At 45.3% G+C, this 13469-nt stretch overlaps 1 long non-coding RNA gene across 1 annotated transcript in view; it reads left to right on the top strand.

Moving 5' to 3' along the window:
- The window catches only part of LOC146805653 (uncharacterized), a 603847-nt gene that overhangs the window by 494171 nt on the left and 96207 nt on the right, over positions 1–13469 (top strand). The window lies entirely within an intron of this gene.

Below are 13469 nucleotides of genomic sequence, written 5' to 3'. Positions count from 1 at the left end.
TCCCTATAGGGTCAGCCAGTTGCAAAGGCAGTATAGAAATAAATAACCCCAGCTTTACCCAGTCCATTGCAAAGGAACCTTATAGATCAACATTACCCATCCATTCAGGATTTGGAGATATTGAATCCCAGGCTCCAATAAATGAATCATTAGGTAATCCAAGCAGTAGGATTGATTATGTGAATAGGATTGGAGATGAGACCCAAAGCTCACTAACGTTAAATGAGTTTACTAGTCCTATTAAACCCAAGTCACGTCTGTCCGTCTTATCCTGGAATCTTGCAGGAATTGGCAATAAAATGCACTGTCCTGAGTGGTACACCTTTGTCGACCAGTTCGACATAATATTATTCCAAGAGTCATGGTCAACGGACCCGGTTTATCGTTTGGGTTTCCTTAACTTCCACGTACCTGCTACTAAAAAAACCAAAGGTCGTCCCTCAGGAGGCTTAATAATTTGGATCCGCCAATCCCTACGCTGTAAGATTGACCAATATAGTCTTCAAACTAGCGACATCCTGTCATTAAATATCACTTGGCCTAATGACCAGGGATTGGCTATAGCAAACATTTATGCTAGAGGGACGGTTGGAGGCTCCTCATCAGATGTAATATCTGCCTTAGATCATCACCTTTCTGTATTACCATCGGAGAAGCCTATTGTAGTGGGTGGCGATTTTAACACGACGTTCGAACCTCTTGGCTCGGAGGATCAGTTTCTAGCAGAAGAAGAGGATAGTAGATGGGGGGTTCCCCAGCTGGATCTACCCCCGGTTAAGAGGTGGACAGCCGCGGCCATTCAATTGAAAGCACTCTGTTTAGAGAGAGGGCTTAGGGCTGCTAATGGACGTACTCGGTCAGATCGCCAGGGCGCAAATACGTTTGACAATGGCAGATCCACTAGTCGCATTGATTATTTTCTAGTGGATATAAGGATTTGGGCTAGATTGAACGATATGACCATAATCGCACGAGAAGATAGTGATCATAACGCCCTGTGCTTGGAACTACAAACTTTCAACGAGCCCATAGAATCTGAAATTAATGGTGGGAAAATCAGCCTGGATGTCGTTGTATCAAACAACATGAGGCATGTTAAATGGGACAGATTCATAGAGAAGCCTGAGGAATTAGAAGATCTTAAAAAAGTGGTAACTAATGAAGTGGCTAAATTAAACACACAAGCGACTGGAAATAAATTTTTATCATCAATGGACGAGGTCCACACCACCTTTTTTCTAAATCTCCAAAAAAATTTTAAAAAGCCCCTAGTGGGTGAGAAATCCAATAAGGGAAAACAACTTATGGCGGGATGGTTCAACAAATCTTGTAGAACAGCTCGCCAGAGTTTAAGCTTGGCCCTTAGATCAAAAAATATGGAAAATGTGAGATCTGCTAGAAAGCTATATAAACACACACAGCTAGTGGCAAAAAAGGAATGGGACGAGGATCACTGGCAGGATTTGAAAACTGCTTGTCTGTCCAAGGATCAAAAGAAGTTTTGGGCGATAGTGAAGTGGGATAGAGGCGGGGTTGCACCATCTCCCCAAAATAATGTGGCAATAAACCAATGGGTTGATTTTTTCAAACCACAATATGCTTCAGTCTTGCGAGAAGGTGAGCACCCACCCCCTCCGGCCATTTATTTTCATACGCAGGTGTTCACGATCAAAGATGTAAATCTAGCACTAGACTGCATAACCAGGGGCCGTGCCCCCGGGATGGACGGGATACCTGCGGATGTATTTTTAACTGATAGATCATCCTGGTGTCAGTACTTCCAATACCTAGCAAATTCTATAGCTATGGGGGCGCCCGTACCCCCCTCATGGAAAGGGGCTGAAATAATCCCAATTTTTAAAAAAGGGGACAAATCGTTACCCAGTAACTATAGACCTATCAGTCTCATAGATTCTGCCCAGAAACTGATAGGTCGATTAGTACAAAATAAACTACATACCTGGATTGAAGAAAACAACATTTTGTCCCCTTTTCAGGCTGGGTTTAGACCATGTACTAGTTCGGTTGACCAGGTATTTTATTTTCTAGCACTCTATTGGAGGAATGTAAAGCTAACTAATGGGACCCTTTATGCGGTTTTTATAGACTTAAAATCCGCATTTGATTTAGTGCCTCGCACCAAACTATGGAGGGTTCTCGACGAAGCAGGGATAGCTCCAGAACTGCTAACATTACTCGTCCGCTTGCATGAGAACAATTATGCACGAATTAGGTGGGGAACGCAGGGGGAGGTTACTGACACATTCCCTGTAGAGCGTGGCGTTCGGCAGGGATGTGTCTTGGCACCCACGTTGTTCTCCCTGTTTATTAATGGCATTGTAGAATATCTGAGCCGTTCCCCCACAGACGCTCCAGTATTGGCTGGGACTCGCGTACCTGTCCTCATGTTCGCGGACGACACACTGATAGTCTCACGGACACCTAGTGGCCTGCAGAAGGCGCTAAATGCATTCGGTGATTTTTGTCGAGAACGTGGTCTTGAAATAAACACCTCCAAAACAAAGTTTATGTGCTTAAATAAGAGGAAAAATTTTAGAGGTGTTATTAAATTCAACGGCACCCCGCTGGAACAAGTAGAGGCATTTACATACCTAGGGATATCCCTCCAGAAGAATATGAAGTGGACAAACCATATTGATATGGCTGCCCTAAAATTTCACCAGTTAGCGGGAGCAATTGTTTCGAAATATAAATTATCCTTGACTAAACCTATCACTCCAGCCTTAGAGATTTATAATATGAAGGCTATTAGTGCTGTATTATATGGATCGGAATTATGGGGCTTTGGCAACCTGAAACAATTAAGTTTAGCTGAAAATAAGTTCCTACGTTGCTTAACGGGAGTTCCCCGAAGTACCCCAATGATTCCATTAGCATATGATCTTGGTAGGAAAAGAGTTGAGGATTTGGCACGATTGCGCCCACTCCTTTATTGGCAATGCATCCTGGTCACACCGGAACTTGCGCACTATGCTACTGCCCTAAAAGACATTATTAGGGCTGACCATTTTCACTCTATAGCATGGCTTAAAGAAATCAGAGACTTGTTAATAAAACTAGACCTGGGGCATCTATGGAATGATCCAAATGGGTCAAAATTTCCCTCAAAGCCTGCACTTAAAAAAATGTACTGGGACATGACTCTAACATCTGCTTTTAACACTGGCCAGAATGCCAATCTAACAGGACGATACCTCGACATTAAATGTATTCCATCTTGTGAGGCATTTTGGGATTACATAGAGAAGCCTTTTGATAGAAAACTGTATTTTCAGTTTAGAATTGGGTCTCTCCCTGTTAAAGCATTCACCCAAAATTGGTTACCCAATCACGATAATTGTTGTCCTCACTGTCGAGATTTGATCGAAGATGCTGGCCATCTACTGTTTGTCTGTCCATTGTATGTTATTCCACGTCGTAGATGGATAAAACCAGTATGCTTAAATTTGGGAATACGTAGATACAAGGATGCCCTAAGGATACTCGAATCTGATTGCACTCCATGCTTGGTTATTGCTATAGCAAAATTCTTGGGGTAGGCCTGGGTAATACGCTCGCGTACCCTAAAAATGCTAGAAGCTGGATAATGAGTATCTGACACTAAGGTTATTGTTCTACTTTTATTACAAAGGTCTGTTTTAAATTGATGGTATTAATTCATCGGAACTATTCGCCAGCATTATGGTTTAATGAAATTTTAAAAATTGTACATTGTTTTTAAATGTAGTATTTATATTTATTGTTAGGATGTGAACATGCTTTTATGACATGCTGTCGAATAAAGCTTTGAAATTTGATTTGATTTTGCAGTTTTATACAAACTCGACCCGAAGGTATCAGAGCCTTTACATAAGCACCAGTTGCATTACAGACGGACTCGTTCATTTCTAGGCACGCGGAGATTAAGTGATTTGCCCAGAATCACAGAATGCTTGGGCCTCCCGCCAGGTTCGAACCTGGTTCCCCAGCTTCAAGGTCGGCCGCTCTAACCATTAAGCCACATCCTATCCCGGTGCTTTCAACGGTCTATTAATAAAACGCATTTGAGATCAAAGAGAGCTTTGGGGGGTCTGCGTTATTTGTCCGCTAAAGTAGGAACTAGTCACAAGTGGTAGATCAAGGTGCCCTCATCTATGCCCTCAGGCCTGACAGGGTACGGCTCGAGACCTCCGCAGCCATGCTTCAGCCCCTGCAGATGGTTCCGGAGAAGGCCAGAGCACGCTGCATAAACTCCGCTCTGACGTGCGGCGAGAGAGCAGTTTGTTAAAGGGGCTCACCCCTTCCCTCGGCGCTGTCCTCGCGGCCCCGGCTGGCACCGGGCCTCGTGTTATCTGCGGCAGCGGACTGACGGGCGGAGCCCCTGCCGGGAAGGCTCCCTCGCCTGCAATAGCACAGCTGCTCCCGCGCCGGCAGCGCCTTGAGATCTATTTAAAGAGAGAGGGGGCGGGCCGGCCTCGCCGCGCGCGGAGGGCCGCGTCTCCGCCGGTTTGTGGAGCGCATCAAGCTATCAGTCGTTCGCGGGCTGAGATCGATGCGAGGAATGGATAATATTTGTCAGCTGCAGACCTTCTCGCCGCCTCACAGGAAGGGAGGGAGGGGGAGGCGCTTTCAAGGCCAGAGGCGCTTCCTGATCTCCCCATGTGAATCTAGGCCAGAGAGGCGCGGCGCGCGCGTGCTTTCCCAGGATCAAGACGGGCGCTGCGTGGCTGCTTATTTCCAGCAGATGTCTAGTGCGTGTACCTGCTTTTTAAAAGCCGCAGATTGGCGATAAAGTGTCTTTTATAGGTTGGTTATTGTGTGTCATTATTTCGTCCATGGGCTGCGGATTAAATGAGTGTGGCCCAACGCTGCTGATCGCATTTGAGTCATGAACAGGTTTTTGTGTCCGTGTGTCTTCTAAAGGCCGGGAATTGTGTGTGATGAGTATGCGTGACTTCCAAATGCTAGTGACAGTGTGTACTCCAAAGGCTGATGATTAGGTGTGTTTGTTATTTCTTCCAAAGTCTGGTGGTTGTGTGGGAGTGTCTTCAAAAGGCTGGTGATTGTGTTTGTCTCTGTCTTTCAAGAGCTAGTGATTGTCTGTGGGTAACTATCTTCCACAGTCTGGTGAATGTATGTGTCTTCGAAAGGCTGCCGACTGCCAAAGTGTCGGCTGGTGATTGCGTGTCTCTTCCACAGTTTGTCAAATGCTTGCGTCTTTCAGAGGCTGGTGATTGCCTATGTGGGTGTCTTCCAAAGGCTGATGATTGTATGTATGTGTGTGTGTGTGTCTGTTCCAAAACCTAGTGTTGCCCATATGTTTTTCACAGTCTGGTTATTGCTTGCTTCCAATGGCTTGTGACTGCTGGCAGAGGCGCAACTAGAGCCACATTTCGGGGGGGGGGGGGGGGGGGGGCTACTAAAATTTTCGGGGGGGGGGGCTAATTCTTTTAGCGAGAGTCAGAGTGGAGATGCAGGGTTCTAAGAAGGGGTGAAAAACAACAAAGCCTCGTTAGCAAGTAAATGGTCTTTTAGAGACCTGCGAAGTACTCGGGTGCAGCTGTGTCTCCCCCGGGAAGCTGTCTCAACCCGGGCTGACACACACGACGGGGGTTAGGGGGGTGGATTTGCAGGGGGGCCGGGGTTGAAGCCCTTTCAGCCCAATGGGCGTTGCGCGCCTGATTGCTGATATCCTCCACAGTCTGTCGAATGCATGTGTCTTCCGAAGACTGGTGATTGCCTGCGTGTGTCTTCAAAAGGCTGATGACTGTTTTACGGTCTTCAAAAACCTGATGTGGGTGGGTGTTCAGAGTTCTCAAGATTTAAAGTCTTTCCCTGCATAGCTCATCCCGTCCAGACTTATTTTTGGACTTGTATGGACATGGGAAACTTTACAAAGTTGAGGATTGAAGACAAACGGAGTTAAGCACAGAGGCCTGGCGGCAAATATTTTCCAAGTGGGCAAAAACAACCAGAAACCAGCTAAACTGCATTCCTCCGGTTTGTTTACATAGTCTCTCAGTATGGCCACACACCTCCATTCTTATTTAGTAACTCATCACCCAGTAATGATTATCATTAGATGACTTGGTCTGGCCCACCCCACCCAGCATGCCTTTGGAAAGCACTTCTTCAAAAATCACCCAAGGCCAGCCTATAAGCACACACCCCTTTAACCACGCCAATTTCCCCGGCATTCTGCAGATCAATTGCACGCTTTTCCCACCCACTCCCCTTACTTTCAGGATTAGGTTAGCCTCTGCGGGGGGGGCGTAGCTGTGAATAGTGCAGCAGGTACCGTGGCACCGGGGCCTAGGCTGCGAGGGACCCACATTGCCTCATTTAGTGACTTTTTTTTTTTACTACTAAGACAAGGGTTGGTGGGATCCAATTTCCTTGCTTGCACTAGAGCACATGAGACCGTTGCTACATTACTGAGCCTCCCTCTCTCCCTGCCCACGCGTCCCAGCTTCATAAGCCAGGACTTGTCAGAGAGAGCAGGGTTGGTACACTACACCAGGACACCTACCACATACTTTCATCTGGTGGCCAAATGCAACCATTCTCTGAAGAGCAAACGAGAACATCCGAGAAAGCAGCAACCCATAGCATCAAAAAATTAATTTGCAGAACTAGAGCCACCGAAAGTATTAACTAACTTTTCTTTAGCTTGGTGATTGTGTGTGATTTCAGGACCAAGGCCTTTTGTTTTATTCCATAAGCTGCCAAGTTTTGCGCTTAAAAAGACTGATGATTGAGTCTCTGGAAGCAGAGCTCACAATTGCAAATCGTTACCATGGCCAGGAGCGCTTGTTACTAGCTTAAGCTGCTTTGGGGCATCAGGCAGTGTATCCTGAACAGAATTGAATGCCTTAGTTCAGTCACTTCCTTTCTTTAGAATGGATTATGGGCACTGGCTCCACGGTGGCTTGCCTAAAGTTGACCTGAAGCCACCCCCTTTAGATGTATGCTACACGGGCTGCTTGCTTTGTTTCTGAAAGCGAGAATCTTGATCACACAACTTCTGTCCTTCTAACTTGTCAGTTGCTTCCCATTGAAGCAAGAGCACAAATAAGACAGCCTGCATCACACACAAAGACCTGCAAACATCTACTTCCCTGCACTTGGCAAAACAATTGAAAATCTCTGGCAAACAATGACGATTGCGTAGTGCATAATTATTTTCTTGCGAGCCTCCTATATTGCGTAACGAGTAGTCTGTGACACAATTCTTCGCTGGCAGTGCCACAAGAATTTGAAATATCTTCCACCAGCTGTAGTTATCACTCTAAGCCTTGTGACCTATACAAAGGAGCCTACAATTCACCTGCTTCAAAGACACCTTGATTGTGACCAAGAAAAGACTATACTTCTCTAAGGCCTGTGGACCATGTACACACTATGGAAAACTGCACGAAAAAGAACTAAGACTGACTATATATGAAATGAAATACCAGCATTTGTAAAGCGCACAGCTACCTCTGAGAGGTGTCCCGGCGCTGGGGGCCGTCGGGAAGATTTAGCAAGCTATTGCCCAGAGTCACATGGGGGCATATGTATCAAAGGATACATTTGCGATTCTCAAATAGCGATTTTTAGAGGGCTATGCCAATCCTCAAGTCGTTTCATTTGATTGCATAGGGATTAGGGCTAAAACCCCATCATGTGACAGCACGCTTCACAACATATACATGATTCACTGATAGTGCATCTATAATATATTACAAATTTAGACTAGGTGTGCAGGCCCATCCATTCATAGCTCTTCATACATATGCCCCATGGTGCTGGGCTAACCTGCCGCCGACACCAGGGATTGAACCATGAACCCCATGGTCCAGAGTTGGGGACTCTGACCGCTGCGCCACACCTCTTCCACTATATGTATAAGCATGGGCAGCACTTTGAAGCGCAAATTTCAGTGCAGTGCCAAGAAGCTTTTGTGCAAAACAACTGTTTTACTTCAAACGTAGACGGAAGCAAAGCTCCAAAATTGTAATGCGTCATAGAGTTTGAACCCGTCTATTATTACGGCACCCAGTTTTCCCTTATTACTGATTTTTACAGATAAATACGGACACAAAGCAATTTATTCCTGTCTGTATTTTATTTCTAAATGTGGCTAAAAGCAAAACAATTTTTGGGGTAGTGATTTTAAATGCTGTCAAGTCACAACTACCAGGCTAATAGCTGTGCATATTGACAGGCAAGGGAGTTAAAAAATAAATACATTTTAATATGAGGCTTAATGTAGTGCACAAGTTTGATACAGAAATATGCATGTTTTCATACCTGTGTACGGACTTATCTGCTACTTGTGCTCATATCATTGGAATGTGTCAGGCATCCAATTTATTTGTTAAATATGGAAATATAGTAGTTTCACCTTTTTTTTTTTTTAACAAAACTCAAAATGAATATGGATAAACACAGATACAAGTAGCAAAAAAGAAATATGGACAGCTATGAACAAATGTTGAAAACATAAGTACCATAAAACTGGGAGCTCTGTATTAATATAATCTATTCCAAAGAGGTGTAACAGGACAGCAACAGTGCAGATAAATACAGGTTTTCTCACAAAACCAGATCTACTGAAATAGTGTGAAATCCTTGCATACAAAAAAGAGGAATGACACATGATATTCTTCTGTATCAAATGTATATTTGCAGTGAAATTACACTTTTTTGTGGCTTCCCCTTGGATGTCTGACCTCAAAATTACATTTGTAGTGGTGGGGGTTCCTTGTGCACAGGCACATCTTCGTTGCCTTTTTGCCATAGCATAATGCATAGCATCAAGCCTTCACAGCTTTTTTCAGCACTAGCACATCTAATGACATTATCACTCAACATGCATCACATCATCTTGCAAAATATTTTGCTACGCAATTGCTTTCTCTTTTGAGCATTGCTACGCTGAGTGAATGAATGTAAGTTAATCTGTGAGTTCTAAATGCTGGTGGTTGCATGTGTCTACCACTGAATGATTAGGGGAGGTACCTGTGTCTTTTCTGCCTTTCTCTGCTTTCCTGAGGGTGATGAAAATGTTTTGTTCCCCAAAAATGTATGCTTGTGGCCACCACCTACAACTTCAGACATAATAAAGCCCATGGTGATTGTATATATTATGACAAATGCATAGTGTTTCCCTATGGCTGCGGTGATGTATATTTTACACAACTGGATTTGTGTATTGCTTTTTAGGACTGGCTTAGAGACAGCTATGGCTTGCTTGCCAGCCTCATGTTTTCCTTAACCCCTTCAGCGCGGCGCAGATTACCGCGCCGTGCTGAAGGTTCCGTGCACGGGCGGGGCCGTGACGGAGCGGTTCCGTCATGCGCACAGCGCAACCGACACGCATGACGGAACCGCTCCGTCACTCGTATCGAAGGGGTTAAAAAGCATAATAAAAATACATAAATACAAATGTTTTCAGTCGGCCTTTATCATCCACTGGGCATTCTGAGTATTGTTTACGTTTTGCATCATTCCAACACATCTTACAGTATGAGGTAATTGGTCAGCCCACTTCATGCATTGACTGTCTTGTCACTTGTGAGTGACAGTATTTTCCTTGTCACTTGTATATCGCTGCCTAAAAAAGAGTGTACTTTAGTTCTAGGACTGGTGTGCCTGGGCTACTGGCCCACTCCTTTATTTTCACATGTTTACGGAATTTACTTTGGAAATTCCATAAATCTGCGATACACAAAGAAATAAACCTCATTGCATGCTTATCCGGGCAAGACCAAATGGCTTTGCCACTGATTGTTCTATTAATATGATGGTTTCAGACTGCTTGTTGTGGTTCATTTTTTGTTTTGCATTGCTCAAGGGCTTTGTGTGTTTTCAAAAGACTCTGGTGGTGTTTTCCATGTGCACATTTTTTCTAGCTATTAGTGGTGATGGCTATGTGTTTTTATCAATGGACAGTCTGTCGTGTGTGCTTTCTTTTAGCTGAAGATGGCAGTGATATGCATTTTCCATGGCTTGGCTGGTCTGGGGATAATTTCGAATAGCTGAGGTTTCGCATGTTTTTAGATCTCACATAAGACAGCCATGTGCGGTCTGTTGCGAGACATATTGTGATCTTACACTGGGCTTAGAGCCAGCCCTGTGCTTACCAAATGTTGGCTTCATTATCTCTGTCATTTGCTTTTTTGGGTCGAGCCCGCAAGAGCATGCGCTAATGCATGCGTCTTGCTTGCAAGATACTGTTGTTAATAAAAAAGGGCTTGGAGCCCATCCGCTGCTTACCCACTTGTTGGTTTGCATGATACTCTTCTTACAGCCTTGTAATTTGTCATGGCAGGCCTAACATCATTTAAATTCCTCTCTGTGGAGCAGGGACCATGCACTGATTGACTCAACTTAATCAATGTCAGTCCACTGCTCTCGACGTGATTGAGGTGCTATTTTGTTCTTTGGAACTTTTAGAGCCCTGCAATTCACTCCAACCCACTCCACTTCACTCTATGCCACTTCATGCCACACCACTCTACAACACTGCACTCTATGACACTGCACTCTACGACACTCTCTCTACCACTGAACCCTTCTCCACTCTACAACACTCTATTCCAACAAATCAAATCTGTGACACTCTACTCCCCCCCTCTTCACTCTAGGACACTCCACGGCACCAACGTTTAACCATGCTGAACAGATCCAGACTGGTGTACAACGCGGCAAAAACACATTGCCAAAGCCAATAGCTCTTGTATAGGCGAGACCTATTGACTTTGACAGTGCTTATTCTTATGTATTAGTTGTGTGGGCTTTTCTTGTGTTTGTTCTGCCACTAGAGCATGGATGCATTACTGTGTTCGTCCACTGCTCGCTTTTTCAAGTGCTACTTTTCTCTTTTTGTTTAAAGTCTCTACAAGAGTGCATGTGTTTTGCCGCGGTCTCCCTCGTGGGCTTTGCTTATGCCCCTCTTCCACCCTCTTCTTGTCCCTGTGCTTCTCCCAAACTCCCATGCTGCTTTCTCTTCATCATCATCACTTTTGCCAATTTGATCCCCCATGTTGCTCCCTCTGACCTATGCCCTGTTGTTGCATCCGCTCCTCGTCCCCTGACTTGCTTCCACCTCCCACTGGCACCACCTGTTGTTTCTGCCTCTCATTCCCTGTGCTGCTTCAGCCCCCGCACCTACTTTTATAAAAGTGTCTGTGCCACATTAATTTTAGTTCATTAGCCATGTGGCACAGCATCGGGGATGTTGTGCTGCATTGCTAAAAACATTAGCAAACCCAAAAGGCCCCAAAAATGAGACCTATTGACTTTGCCAATGCTTGTTCAAATGTTTTGGTGATGCTTTCTGCGTGCTTAGGTTTTCTACTTTCACTGTGAGTGCTGTTCGTTGTTTGGAAGAGTGTGAATGGTTATTGACACGGAGGTGGTGCCAAAGTAATGTAATGTAATTTTTATTTATAGAGCGCATTATTGCCTGCAGGTCTCTAAGCGCTACCAGAGGGAGTACCTATCCATGCCAGTGGGGAAATGGCAGCTGTTAAATGATGCCCCAGGCTTCTGAAAAAAGAACTGTCTTCCGCTTCTTCCTAAAAGGGAGGAGGTTCTCTTCCTTGCGTAGATTTTCCGGCAGATTATTCCAAATCTGGGGGATTGCTGTTGAGAAAGCTCTTCCACCCATAGAGGACAGGCTGAAGCGGGAGCAGACCAGTAAACTGGCCTCCGCTGACCGGAGCACCCTACTAGGGATGTAGTTGGCTAGACGGTCTTTGATATATCTTGGGGCTTGGCCATACATGGCTTTGTGCGCAATGCAGAGACCTTTAAACTTAGTTCTCTTTCTGACCGGGAGCCAATGCAGCTGGTGTAGCTGAGAAGTGGCGTGAGCTCGTCTCGGCATTCTGAAGATTAGTCTGGCGGCATCATTCATAGTAACCTGTAGTCTGGCCAACAGTTGTCGCGGGAGGCCAATACACTGGGAATTACCGTAATCCAGACGCGACAGTATCATAGCTGAGACTGCCAGTCTGAGTGTGGAAAAGGTGAGAAGAGGGGCAAGTTTCCGCAGCTGTCTCAGCAGGCCAACACATATACCCACTGCTGCCGACACCTGTTGTATCGTGGAGAGCTTGGCATCAATTTTGATGCCCAAGCTTTTCACGGCCAAGGTCGATTCCGGATAGGGGCCAAGTTCTTGTGGCCAAAAGAGATCTTTCCAGGGATTGGAGTCCATAGTGACGGCCAGTACCTCAGTCTTATCTGGATTGATAAACAAGATGCCTACAATGTACACTGTTAGTCTCTACATTAATGTTCAATCCAGTTACCTCAGGCTGATATCACTGTTGTCTATTTGCTTTAACTCTCTTTAGCATTTCCTGTAGCTAAGCTAGTGTGTTCGTGTTATCCGTTGTCTGTTGGTGTTGTGGTAATGCGTTTTACTGTGCCCGGTGGTATTGTGTGCGCTTTCCACTGTAGCTGGAAAAAAGGCTGCTAGATGCTGCTGAATATGCCACATTCAACTTTTTCCCCCCGCTGTTCATGCTCTGCTCGTCCTCATTAACTTGGAGCTGTGAAGAAGGATGTCTGCTTTGAACCCTACGCTGCCTGCAGATCGCGCCGCGCTGGTCTCGTACCAGCAGAAACCTAGCGACGGACTGGCCGTTCTTCCCGTCTTGTATTTTCCTGGTAGGCTACGGGCCATGGGGCTGCTATCAGAGTAAGATGGGATGCCATGACCTAACAATGCCCCCATGCCACATTCTAGCTGTGACCCCCTGCAGCGATGGGCTATTGTCCGCATTTGCACCAGGGCTGAGGCCAGACAGGTCCTGTGACAAACCCTAAAGGAGCAGAGGAGCTTCAAGACAGAGGCCTCCAGGGCAGAGGTTAGGAAAAGGACCATATTGTGTGACATAGCGTGTCGCAGAACTGGCCCCTCCTGCTGCTTCTTCACCAGTATATGCACTTCTATTCAGCCAATGCTCAGAAGATGAATGGAAAGGGAAGAAGTCCTTAAGTAACTGTAACTAAAAGGGGACTAGAACCTCTAGAGCATGGAGGTTGATTCAAATAGATCACAGTGACACGTCAGATAACAAGAGTGTAACAATAGTTCTTCACAAAAAGAAGAGCAAAAATAGAAAAATTTCCTGATTTCTATGGGCCAAGGAGGCAACCTTCAGTAGAAGCACAACATTAAACACTACTCTAGCATCAAGAATCCTAAGAAAGGGAGGCTTGTATGAAATAGCACCTATTTCACCAATATGACAGGCAGAGGTGATTGGAACCCAAAAAGTGACCTGAAAAGTTAGGAAGTTCAGATCCACTGATTTAAGTGGTTCAAAAAGAGCCTACTGAAGCCCTGGTAACACCAAAGGTAAGCCCCAAAGCGAAGCAAGAGGACCAATCGCAGGATGTGATAATGAGAAACCTTTTATGAGATAGGTGGGACGACGTTTACCCTGACCAGGACTCCATCATGGTGCTCA

The sequence above is a fragment of the Triturus cristatus genome, chromosome 8 (assembly GCF_964204655.1).
Source record: "Triturus cristatus chromosome 8, aTriCri1.1, whole genome shotgun sequence".
NCBI lineage: Eukaryota > Metazoa > Chordata > Amphibia > Caudata > Salamandridae > Triturus > Triturus cristatus.
The sequence above is the reverse complement of the archived record's forward strand: the minus strand, read 5'-3'. Positions and strand labels throughout refer to the sequence as shown.